We start from the raw sequence: 11,612 nt of genomic DNA on the forward strand, positions 1-11,612 counted from the left end.
TCGTGACCCTGTGTTTGTCAGTAATTGATCGCGACTTTATGAGTCTATTGGGTATTAACTGCAAGTGCACAGTCTAATCGCGTAGTTTTAAAAGATATCGATCCCACAGGGACTTAATAAATCGATATACCGTTTTTCTAAGGTTACTTCGTAAAGCTAAGGCGGATGATACTTTGATGATTAGGGGGAAAAGTAAAACTAAAATTGGATCTAGATTAAATATCAAATAACACGGATATCGGGATGTAGTTTGTCGTAATTAGGGAATCAAGTCTTCGTTGGTTTCTTAGTTTTAAAATAAGTCTTTTTAGTAGACACTATTGATTAAAAGTCTTTTCTCAAACTCTTGCTCTATTGAATCAGACTATGACTTTATATTAACGTACGCTCTCACTATTTAGTTAAATCTAAAATCACTTTTTGAAAGCAATGGAATCTATAGAAACTCTTTTTAAGAAAATACTAACCGTTTAAACACCCTCGTCTCAAACTCTCGCTCTGTTGACTTAAATTATATGATTAAACTTAAATGCTTAACTCTCGTCCTCACATTTAACCTTTAAAAATACTTTTTGAAAATGATCAGAATTTAATTAACTCTAAAAATTGCTTTCGCCCTGATTTAAAGTTAATGTCCAATTTACACTGTCCAGTTAAAAGCTCAAACCGTCGTTCTATTGATTTTAACTTCTTTATGTCTTTTACTCTCGTACAAAAACTTTGGTATTAACTCTTTAAATTGAGACCATAAAAAGAGTGACTATAATTTCAAATAAATTTAAACCAACTCAGTTTTGATTCCTTTATTCCGCTTACTTTACATACCGATATCTAAATTTATTTAGCCGGACATGCTAAACAAGCCTAAACAACAATCATGCTTAAATACAGCCATATCAGACAAACTGTATAGATAAACAGCAGTACAGATCATATATAAATTAAAATAATAAATCAATGAACCTGTAAAATTAATAGAAATCTCGGTTGTTCCCTAGCTTCGATGCTTGAACACTCCATCACAAACCGGTTGGATTTGTTCTTCACAATCTTCGATCAGACAGTAAAATAAAAACAAAGAAGTAAAATACTATGATCTAACGTAAGGTTAGATCCAGTAAAAGTTACACAATAGTTTCCGGTGTAGAAACTATTGTGAGAAAATTAATTGAATGCCTAAAAAAATTAAGCTAACAAAGAAAAGAAAAGAAAATAAAATGCTAAGGAAATAAAAATGCTGAGAAAATGGAATGCTGGAAAATGTATTGCTGTAAAAACTTGCACGGCGAAAAGGAGAGGAACCCTCAATTGGATCTCTTGCGGTCTATTTATATTCATCCATAAAGTAACCGTTTCCCAAAAGTTCCTTCAGTATGGTTTCTAACGTGTCAACGAGTCAAGCGAAGAAATAGGGGAGAAGTGCTTCTGCTACGCGCGTCAAAGGCAGAAAAATAGGAGTGGGGGTGTGACGTCCGTCACACCATGTGTTACACTCGTAACACTAAGCAGAGGGGCGTGACGCTCGTCACACCATGTGTGGCGGTCGTCACAGCGTCACAGCGCTTTTCCTTGTGGGTTGGGCTTTAGTGGAATGCTTTTCCTAGAGAATCCTCTTTTTGTACCCCATTTTCTTTCTTTTTCAAATATGCTTCAAATAGTGTTACCTGAAATAAATAGAAGGAAAATACCAAGTAATATCGAATAATATAAAATAAATCGAATCAAATAATAATATAATTTAATTAAATCAAGTCCAAAAATGTGATATTATTTCATGTTATCAAACTCCCCCATACTTAGACTTTTGCTTGTCCTCAAGCAAGATACAGTATAGAAATCGTTTTAAAATATTAGCCAGATGAAATTTCTAAACACACATCAATTCGTACTAGGTTGCAAGTAAATCTCGTTTAGGAATAACCTGAGTTTAGTCTTAACATCAACAACTACCGTCACAACATCAGATAACCCCACCTTATGCAAACCAGTTCGAGTCATTCTATTATAGCTAGCCTAGTTCTTTTACTCTTATTTCACCCGTTTTCATCCTAGCGAAATCACATTAAGCCCTTTATCTTTTCGCGCACATAGTGGAGTAACCGGTTAGCGATTCTGATCCCCTTTTAGCTAGAAGTTCTGGTACATAAGTTGGATAACTTCGTTATTTAGTCCATTGCAAATTGCGGGGGATCGGATCGTAGTCCGCCCTACCAAGTTCAGCACCAGAAACCGTTGAACCAACTCACAATGGATCGTTCATACAATGTTTTTGTAGGGTCCGCAACCTTTGGATAAAATGATCGGGTAAGGATCACCTAACTTAATTAGTGCATTTCCTGATTTTTTTAATATGTTGTTTTGGGAATCATTCACTTATATTCATCGGCTCTCCACGTAGTTTGCTATTAAGATGGTGCCGACTTCTCGTATAAACTACTCGGGGTTACTATAAAACTAAAAGTTCAAGGAATTGGTATAATAGGTACTTAGCCTGATCTAACATGTTGAGGTTTTTAGAGTGTTGGGGCGATAATAACTTTGTCTTAATTTCCCTCAAGTTTTATAAAATAAGCAACCTTTATACTTATCGAGTGTGTTAAATTTTTGTTATGGCTTGAGAAAATTGAGGGGGATAGATAATAAAAACTTTTCACACTAGGGACTCGACTTAAAATAAATTTTTTATATATATATATATATATATATATATATATATATATATATATATATATATATATATATATATATATATATATATATATATATATATATATATATATATATATATATATATATATATATATATATATTTTATATATATGAATGAAAGGGAAATAACATACTTGAAAGAGAAATATTGAAAGAGAAATAATCATAACTGAAACAAAGTTTTCCCCCTACACTTAAATGAAACATTGTCCCCAATGTTTTAAAGAAAAGCAAAAAGAAAGGAAAAAATAAATAAAATGCTCAATTCTGCCTGCGTCCTCTTGTTCTCGGACCCGGTGAGCGTTGACGTACTTCCAAGTCATCGAATCGGTTGAGCAAGTCAGTGAACCGCTGATCGGTTAGTGCATTCCTCTCTTCCTGTTGTTGTTGCATCTGGCGCATCAGTTGCATTACTTCGTTATTCTGCGCATGCATAGCATCAAGCCGTTGGGCTTGATGTTCAATAGCATCCATGATGTCATCATTTGTTGCAGGCCTTCTTCTTCGACGACGTCGGGAGGATGGACCAGCCACATTATCGGAAGGATTAAGCGGGGCTGACTGTTATTCAGGATCTTGATCACCCTGCTCCATTTCATCAAACTCATCTTGGGGCGGGTTTGCTTGTGTAGGCTCGGTGGGTTCGGGAGCATTCAGATCGTAGATGAATTAGTTGGGGTTGGTGACATCTGTGAGGGCAATGTTCGGCAAAACAACGCTTGGGACCTCTTGGTTATTCACCATAAGACAATACCTTCCGCCTACCCTATTTTTGATTAAGCGGCTGGAGCGACAATAGCTTATATCCATAAATAGGGGTGACAGAGATTGCAAATTTTGGAGTCGGTCCCCTAGATGTAAGTCGAGTGCGATGGTGGTTATTAATCCTCCAATCACAAAAGGTTGACGGCCTCGAGCACATAGGGTACGGATATGGTGAAATAAGAAAGAGGCGGCGTTTACCTTTGTGTCGATTGAAAAGATGCAGTGGAGGAAGAATAATTCCTTTGCGTTGACTTTACTGTTGTTGGGTCTTCCAAAAATGGTGTTTTTGCAGAATACGGATAAAATACCGGATAGTGGGGTTGTGTATGTGCGAAGCAAGTAGTGCATCCCAGTTATTGGTTTCCACACCAGATATTTTTCCAAAGAGGTCGAAGGCGTTTATGTGCCACTGTGAGTTCGGAGGGATTCTTGGGTGGACTTGGTCTCCGACAGGAAAGTGTAGCATGACACTCAACTGGTCCTGGGATAATGAGTACTCGGTGTTGAACATGCGGAAATTTGCGGTACCGGTTAAGTATTCGTCCTCACCGGTTGGAGTGGTGTAAGAATAAGAACTTAAAAACTCTAAGGTGAGTGATGGGTAAGTAGGGTGATTTTGTGTGCAAAGAAAGGTTAAATCAGAAAGCCGAAGCATCCATTGCACACCTTGAAATAATCCTAATTCTTGTAAGCAATTTAAATCAGGATACCTGGTAGATACGACACCTCGTTGTTGGAACCGAACGAACTGCTCCCGTTGATAGTTATCATCTTCAGATCGGAAGATAATATTTCCGAATTGTTGGTTCTCCGCCATATTGATAGGTAGGTAAAAAGAAGGAAAAGAGAATGAAATATATTTGTGTAGAAGTGGTTTGTTGGAATGATGTGGTGTAGGAAGAAATGGATGGTAGGTATTTATAGGAAAAGTTTTGGAATTGGGAAGAGGAGTGGGTGAGGGGAAAATAAATATGGATGAATGTGAGTGGAATGGAGTAAAGAGGTGAATGAATGGGGAAAATAAAAAGGTGGGGGGTAACAGTCATGTCCCCAACGGTCACCAACGTTCACCTGTTCTGAAGCTGTCACGCTCGTGACAAGGTGTGTTACGGGCATCATGGGTTGCGTGGCGATCGTGATGGCTTGTGTGACGCTCGTCACACCGGTGAGCTTGCAACGGGTCACTGGCGCTCGTGACTGCTTACGTTGAAACTTAATAAATTTTGTTATTATTAATTTTTTTTTGTTTTGCTTATTATATTTGCTATTGTTATATATTTGAATTGCCATGTATGCTATTCTACTACACACCATAGTGTATATATATTTTCTAATAGGCCATGTAAGTAGCATACAGTAAATATCATTATTGATAATTGTAGATATTGCATAAATCAAAATAAAATTTAATTTAACCAATAATGCCAATAACTTTAATAAACATAATGTAATATTTGAAAACAAAATAAAACATGCGAGAAATAAATCCTAAAGTTAAAAGCAATGTTAAACGAAACTATAAATTTCCTATGACTAAAACTAATTAACTCCAATTCTTCTAGCCACTTGTAGAATCTCTGGCCGGAGGAGCAAAGGAATTTACACGGTGTAGCAACTCGTGGAATTGATTTGTCATACTACTCATGTATCCCAGAAATTCATGTCCCATCTTAGTTAACTCTTCTCTGAGGGCATCTTGTTCTGACATCAAGGCTTGAATAACGGTGTTATAGTCAGTTCCGGGCATATGATGTCTAAGATCAGGTATTGCCGATTCTGCATACGGGATAGGATGAGGTGGAGAGGCAGCATCATGGTAACCAGTTGGTGTCTACGGATCAGACTCATCATAGGGAATCTGGTCGTCACAAATCTCATAATCTTGGATGGTTTCAACAGATCTAACAGGAGAAGGTATTCCATTCAGGTTGTAGAGCCAATTATTTCGGTTATGGACACTGGTCATCGGGTTAGGCATGGTGAATAGGTAAAAAACTTGGTTATTAATTAACAGTTCAAACTCTTCAGGTCCAAGGTTTCCTATAAACATAGTGTTGAAGAGGAAAAGTATATTCATAGGCTCAATACCACAAAAAGGGTTCAAGTCAAGCATGGGTTGGCGCAATCCAATAGCATTAGCAATCATAGTTATCAATCCTCCTATTTGGATCGATGCACGATCATCTTGAATAAGAAGGTCAAAACTCGCCAACATATAAGTGGCACCATTCACTGGACGGTTCTGAGAAGCACAACATATTATGAAGAGTTCATCACGTGATACTGTGGTAATGTTTGATTTCTTCCCAAAAAGAGTGTGTGCTAGGATCTTTTGGAAATAACGAAAAGCCGGGTTATGTATGTTTCCAGAAAGAAACTCATGTTCCTCGGGGTCGTCATTTCCCGTTAAACTTCCCCAAAAATGCTCAAGCTCTCTATATTCAAAAAGGTCTTCTTGGCTCGTGGTGAATGTATCAAAAGAAGTAGGGAACCCTAAAAGTTTAGTGAATTCTTGAATGTTAAACTGATACTCCATATTGAACATCCTGAACTGAATGAAACCTCGGTTTATTCCTTTTCCATGGTTTGGTAAATAAATCAGGGAGCTAAGGAATTCTAGAGTTAGCCTCCGGTATGTAACAAATTGTCTTCGAATAGGAGTGGTTTCCCATCCTATTTGACTAAGCAGATACAAGACACTATCTCTTAGCCCAAGAACAGTCATTGCACCATCATCAGCATAAAAACTTGGGTGCATCACTCTCTCTGCTAGTTCTTCAAATTTTTGTCTCTGAGCTCTCCCTCGGAATTTGATACCCATACGATCAATATGTCCTATCAGGTTAGTGTTAACTAAAGAAAAGAAAAACAAGAATTTAGTCAGGATTTGGCCAGATGCCGAAATAAGAAAAGAAAAGTTTTATAAAATAAAATAAATGAAGAATGAATACTGAATAAAATCAAAAGAATAATCAAAGAAAAAAAATAGTAAAAATTTGTGGGTTGTCTCCCACAAAGCGCTTTGTTTAATGTCGCAAGCTCGACATAAAACTATTAAATGTTAATCTATAAATTTAGGAGACAATACGTCTAAGTGCAGGACTTGCGAGTCTTCATTGTTTTCATCATAGTGATAATGTTTCAGACGCTGCCCGTTTACGATAAATGCTTCAATAGATTTTCCCTTAATTTCCACAGCCCCACTAGGAAAGACATTAGTGACTTGGAAAGGGCCTGACCATCTAGAGCATAGTTTTCCTGGGAATAACTTAAGTCTAGAGTTAAACAATAGGACTACATCGCCTTGTTTGAAAGTTTTTCTTGATATGCGTTTATCATGCCATTTCTTCGTTCTTTCTTTGTAGATTCTGGCATTTTCGTATGCGTCTTGTCTAAGTTCCTCTAATTCGTTTATATCAAGGATTCGCTTTTCACCGGCGGCCTTATAGTTTAAATTTAAATTTTTAATAGCCCAATAGGCCTTATGTTCTAACTCCACTGGGAGGTGGCAAGATTTACCATAAATAAGCCTAAATGGGGTTGTTCCTATGGGAGTTTTGTAAGCGGTTCGATATGCCCATAAAGCTTCGGGTAATTTTGATGACCAGTCTTTCCTCGAGGTGGCGACTGTTTTTTCCAATATCTGTTTAATTTCTCTGTTAGACACTTCCACTTGTCCACTGGTTTGAGGATGGTAAGATGTCGCTACTCGATGTTTTACACCATACTTAAACAATAGTTTTTCGAATATCCTAGATATAAAATGCGATCTACCATCACTGACGACTATTCTTGGGACACAAAATCTTGGAAAGATTATATTCTTAAAGAGTCTAATTATTACTCGTGTATCGTTGGTTGGAGAAGCTATAACTTCAATCCATTTTGATACGTAGTCAACCGCTACGAGTATGTACTTGTTACCGAAAGAGGGTGGAAAAGGTCCCATGAAATCTATTCCCCACACGTCGAAAATTTCTACTTCCAAAATGCCTTTTTGTGGCATCTCGTCACGTCTAGATATGTTTCCTGTGCGTTGACACCTATCGCATTTCTTGACAGCGGCATGCACATCCTTCCATATGTTTGGCCAATAAAGACCGGCTTGTAGGATTTTAGAGCAGGTCTTGGATGTACTTACGTGTCCACCATAAGGAGCGGAATGACAATGTTGGACTATACTTTCTATCTCTTCTTCAGGTATACAGCGACGGAAAATACCATCGGGGCCTCTTTTGAAAAGTAAAGGGTCGTCCCAGTAATAATGTTTTATGTCATGGAAGAATCGTTTCTTTTGTTGGTAGGATAAATCAAGTGGAACTACTCCGGCGGCTAAATAATTAACAAAATCAGCGTACCATGGTGTAACGCATATAGCCAAGGTGGGCTCTACTTGTTCATCAGCTCTATTTTCTTCCAAATTAGCTATAAGTTTATCGTACGAGAAATCATCATTGATCGATGTTCTTTCCGATTCCAGGTTTTCAAGTCTATAAAGGTGATCTGCTACTACGTTTTCAGTTCCTTTTTTATCTTTGATTTCCAAATCAAATTCTTGTAGCAACAAGATCCACCTTAGGAGTCTAGGTTTAGCGTCCTTTTTCGTTAAGAGGTACTTAATGGCAGCGTGATCAGTGTAAACGATTATTTTAACTCCGACCAAGTAAGAACGAAATTTATCTAGTGCAAATACTACTGCTAAAAGTTCTTTCTCGGTCGTGGCGTAATTCATTTGCGCTTCATCTAGAGTTCTACTCGCATAATATATGACGTGAAGTTTTTTATCCTTTCGTTGTCCTAAAACAACGCCTACGGTGTAGTCACTTGCGTCACACATTATTTCGGAAGGTTCATTCCAATCCGGAGTCTGCATTATGGGCGCGGAGATCAATGCTTGTTTAAGTGTTTGAAATGCTTCTAAACATTTATTGTCGAAGATGAATTCAGCATCTTTCATTAATAATCCGGTTAAAGGTTTAGTTATTTTAGAGAAATCTTTAATGAATCATCGGTAGAAACCGGCATGTCCTAGGAAGCTTCGTATTTCTCTTACAGTTTTCGGAGGTTGAAGGTTTTCGATTACTTCTATTTTGGCTTTGTCTACTTCAATTCCTCTATTTGATATGATGTGTCCTAAAACAATTTCTTCTTGTACCATAAAGTGACATTTTTCCCAATTAAGTACTAGGTTTACTTTTACACATCGTTCTAGAACTCTTTCTAGGTTTTCAAGACATTCTTCGAAACTTTGTCCGTATACGGAGAAGTCATCCATAAAGACTTCCATGATGTTTTCGAGAAAATCGGCGAATATTGCCATCATGCACCTTTGGAAGGTTGCAGGAGCATTGCACAAGCCAAACGACATTCGTCGATAAGCGAAGGTACCAAAAGGACATGTGAACGTTGTCTTTTCTTGGTCATCAGGATGAATTGGTATTTGAAAGAAGCCTGAGTAACCGTCTAGGTAGCAGAAATGAGAATGCTTGGCTAGTCGTTCTAACATCTGGTCTATGAATGGTAAAGGAAAATGATCTTTTCGGGTTGCTTTGTTTAGTTTCCTATAGTCAATGCACATTCTCCATCTCGATTCAATTCGTTTGGTTATAGTTTCTCCTTTTTCATTTTCGATCACTATTATACCTCCTTTCTTTGGTACTACGTGTACAGGACTAACCCATTTGCTATCAGATATAGGATATATGATACCTGCCTCTAATAACTTCATTACTTCCTTCTTCACTACCTCACTCAGGATCGGGTTTAGTCTCCTCTGATGTTCCCTAGAAGTTTTACAGTCTTCTTCTAGCATGATGCGGTGCATACAAATAGAAGGACTTATCCCTTTAAGATCGGTGATGTTGTATCCTAGTGCGGTTGAATATTTTCTTAAGATATGTAGGAGTTTTTCGGTTTCGAGTTTTCCTAGGCCTGCATTTACTATCACTGGTCGTTCAAGTTCTAAGTCTAGGAATTCATATCTCAGATTTTTGGGAAGTGTTTTCAGGTCGAGGGTTGGTTTCTTGAGGCATTGTGTAGGATCCGATGTTATTGCTAAACATTGGTTAAGTCTGTCTTCTACACGACAGTCAAACAAATCGTCATTTTCTAATTCTGTTTCTTTTATGCATTCATCGATGATATCCATGAAGTAACATGTGTCATCTATTGCAGGTGCTTTCAAAAATTTGGAAAGAATGAACTCAATTTTCTCTTCTCCTACTTCGAAAGTGAGTCGTCCTCGTTTTACGTCTATGATGGCACCGGCGGTTGCTAAGAATGGTCTTCCCAATATAATGGGGGTAACTTCATCTTCTCTTATGTCCATAATTTTAAAATCGGTTGGGATATAGAATTGACCTATGCGCACGGGAACGTTTTCAAGAATTCCTACAGGATATCTAACGGAACGATCTGCTAATTGCACAGACATTTTAGTTGGTCTTAATTCTCCCATTTCAAGTCTCTTGCATATGGACAAGGGCATAACACTGATACCGGCTCCTAAATCGCACAAAGCTTTGTCTATGACAAATTTTCCTATATGACAGGGTATAGAGAAACTACCAGGGTCTTTAAGTTTAGGAGGCATATTTTGGATTATCGCGCTGCACTCAGCAGTGAGTGTAACGGTTTCGCTATCTTCAAGTTTCCTTTTATTAGAAAGAATTTCTTTTAAAAACTTAGCATATGAGGGCATCTGTGTAATAACTTTTGTAAAAGGAATTGTGACGTTTAATTGTTTCAGTAGGTCAACAAATTTTTTAAATTGGCCCGCGTCTTTGGTTTTAATTTGCCTCTAAGGGTAAGGGATAGGTGGTTTGTAAGGCGGTGGAGGTACATAAGGTTCTTTCTTTTCTACGGTTTCCTTATTACACTCTTCCTTTTCCTTAGGTTCACTTTCTTCCTCAGTTGACTTTTTAGAGTTTTGGTTTTCAATCCTTGGGTTAGATGGTCCTTCTACCTCTGTTCCACTTCTTAATATAATTGCATGAGCGTAGCTTTTCGGATTAGGTTGGGGCTGTCCAGGAAATGTACCAGTTGGGGCAGCAGTAGGTGCTTGTTGTTGAGCTACTTGCGAGATTTGTGTTTCCAGCATTTTGTTATGGGTAGCCAGGGCATCTACTTTACTTGCTAGTTATATAATCTGTTCGTTAGTGTGTACATTCTGGTTTAAGAACTCTTTATTCATTTGCTGTTGAGAAGCTATGAAGTTCTCCATCATGATTTCCAAGTTGGATTTCCTAGGAACATTATTGTTAGGTGTGGATGGGGTCGGCTTTTGATATCCAGGAGGTATAGCTGGGGCTTGACTGGGAGCTTGACCTGGTGCGTATAAAGCATTATTACTCTTATATGAAAAATTAGGATGGTTCTTCCAGTTTGAGTTATAGGTATGCGAGTAGGGATTTCCTTGAGCATAATTCACTTGCTCTGCTTGGATTCCTGTTAGGAGTTGACAATCTGTAGGAGTGTGACCTTGAATTCCACAGACTTCGCAATTTTGAGTTACGGCAACCACGGTGGCTGGAGGTGATACATTTAAACTGTCGATTTTCTGGGCAAGAGCATCCACTTTTGCATTAACATGATCAAGGCTACTTATCTCGTACATGCCCCCTTTTGTTTTAGGTTTTTCTACCATTGTTCGGTCGCTTCCCCACTGATAATGGTTTTGGGCCATGCTCTCAATAAGTTGATAAGCATCGGTGTAAGGTTTATCCATAAGTGCACCACCGGCGGCGGCGTCTATTGTTAACCTTGTGTTGTACAAGAGACCATTATAGAAGGTATGAATTACTAACTAGTCCTCTAAACCATGGTGTGGGCAAAGTCTCATCATGTCTTTGTATCTTTCCCATGCTTCGAAAAGAGACTCGTTATATTTCTGCTTAAATCCATTTATCTGGGCTCTTAACATAGCTGTTTTGCTTGGAGGAAAATATCGGGCAAGAAAGACTTTCTTCAACTCATTCCATGTGGTGACTGAGTTGGAAGGAAGAGACTGAAGCCATCTTCTAGCTTTATCTCTTAACGAGAAAGGAAAGAGACGAAGTCGAATTGCCTCTGAAGTGACACCATTGGCTTTAACAGTATCAGCGTATTGGACAAATACGGATAAATGAAGGTTTGGATCC

General features: G+C 38.0%; 1 non-coding gene across 1 annotated transcript; it reads left to right on the forward strand.

The window, feature by feature from the left end:
• Positions 1 to 11,288: 11,288 nt before the first annotated feature.
• LOC127124260 (small nucleolar RNA R71) lies at positions 11,289 to 11,395 on the forward strand. The gene has a single exon (XR_007803878.1). It is a non-coding gene; the product is annotated as a small nucleolar RNA R71 (small nucleolar RNA).
• The last annotated feature ends 217 nt before the right edge of the window (positions 11,396 to 11,612 follow it).

The sequence above is a fragment of the Lathyrus oleraceus genome, chromosome 2, assembly GCF_024323335.1.
Source record: "Lathyrus oleraceus cultivar Zhongwan6 chromosome 2, CAAS_Psat_ZW6_1.0, whole genome shotgun sequence".
In the NCBI taxonomy this organism is placed as follows: Eukaryota; Viridiplantae; Streptophyta; class Magnoliopsida; order Fabales; family Fabaceae; genus Lathyrus; species Lathyrus oleraceus.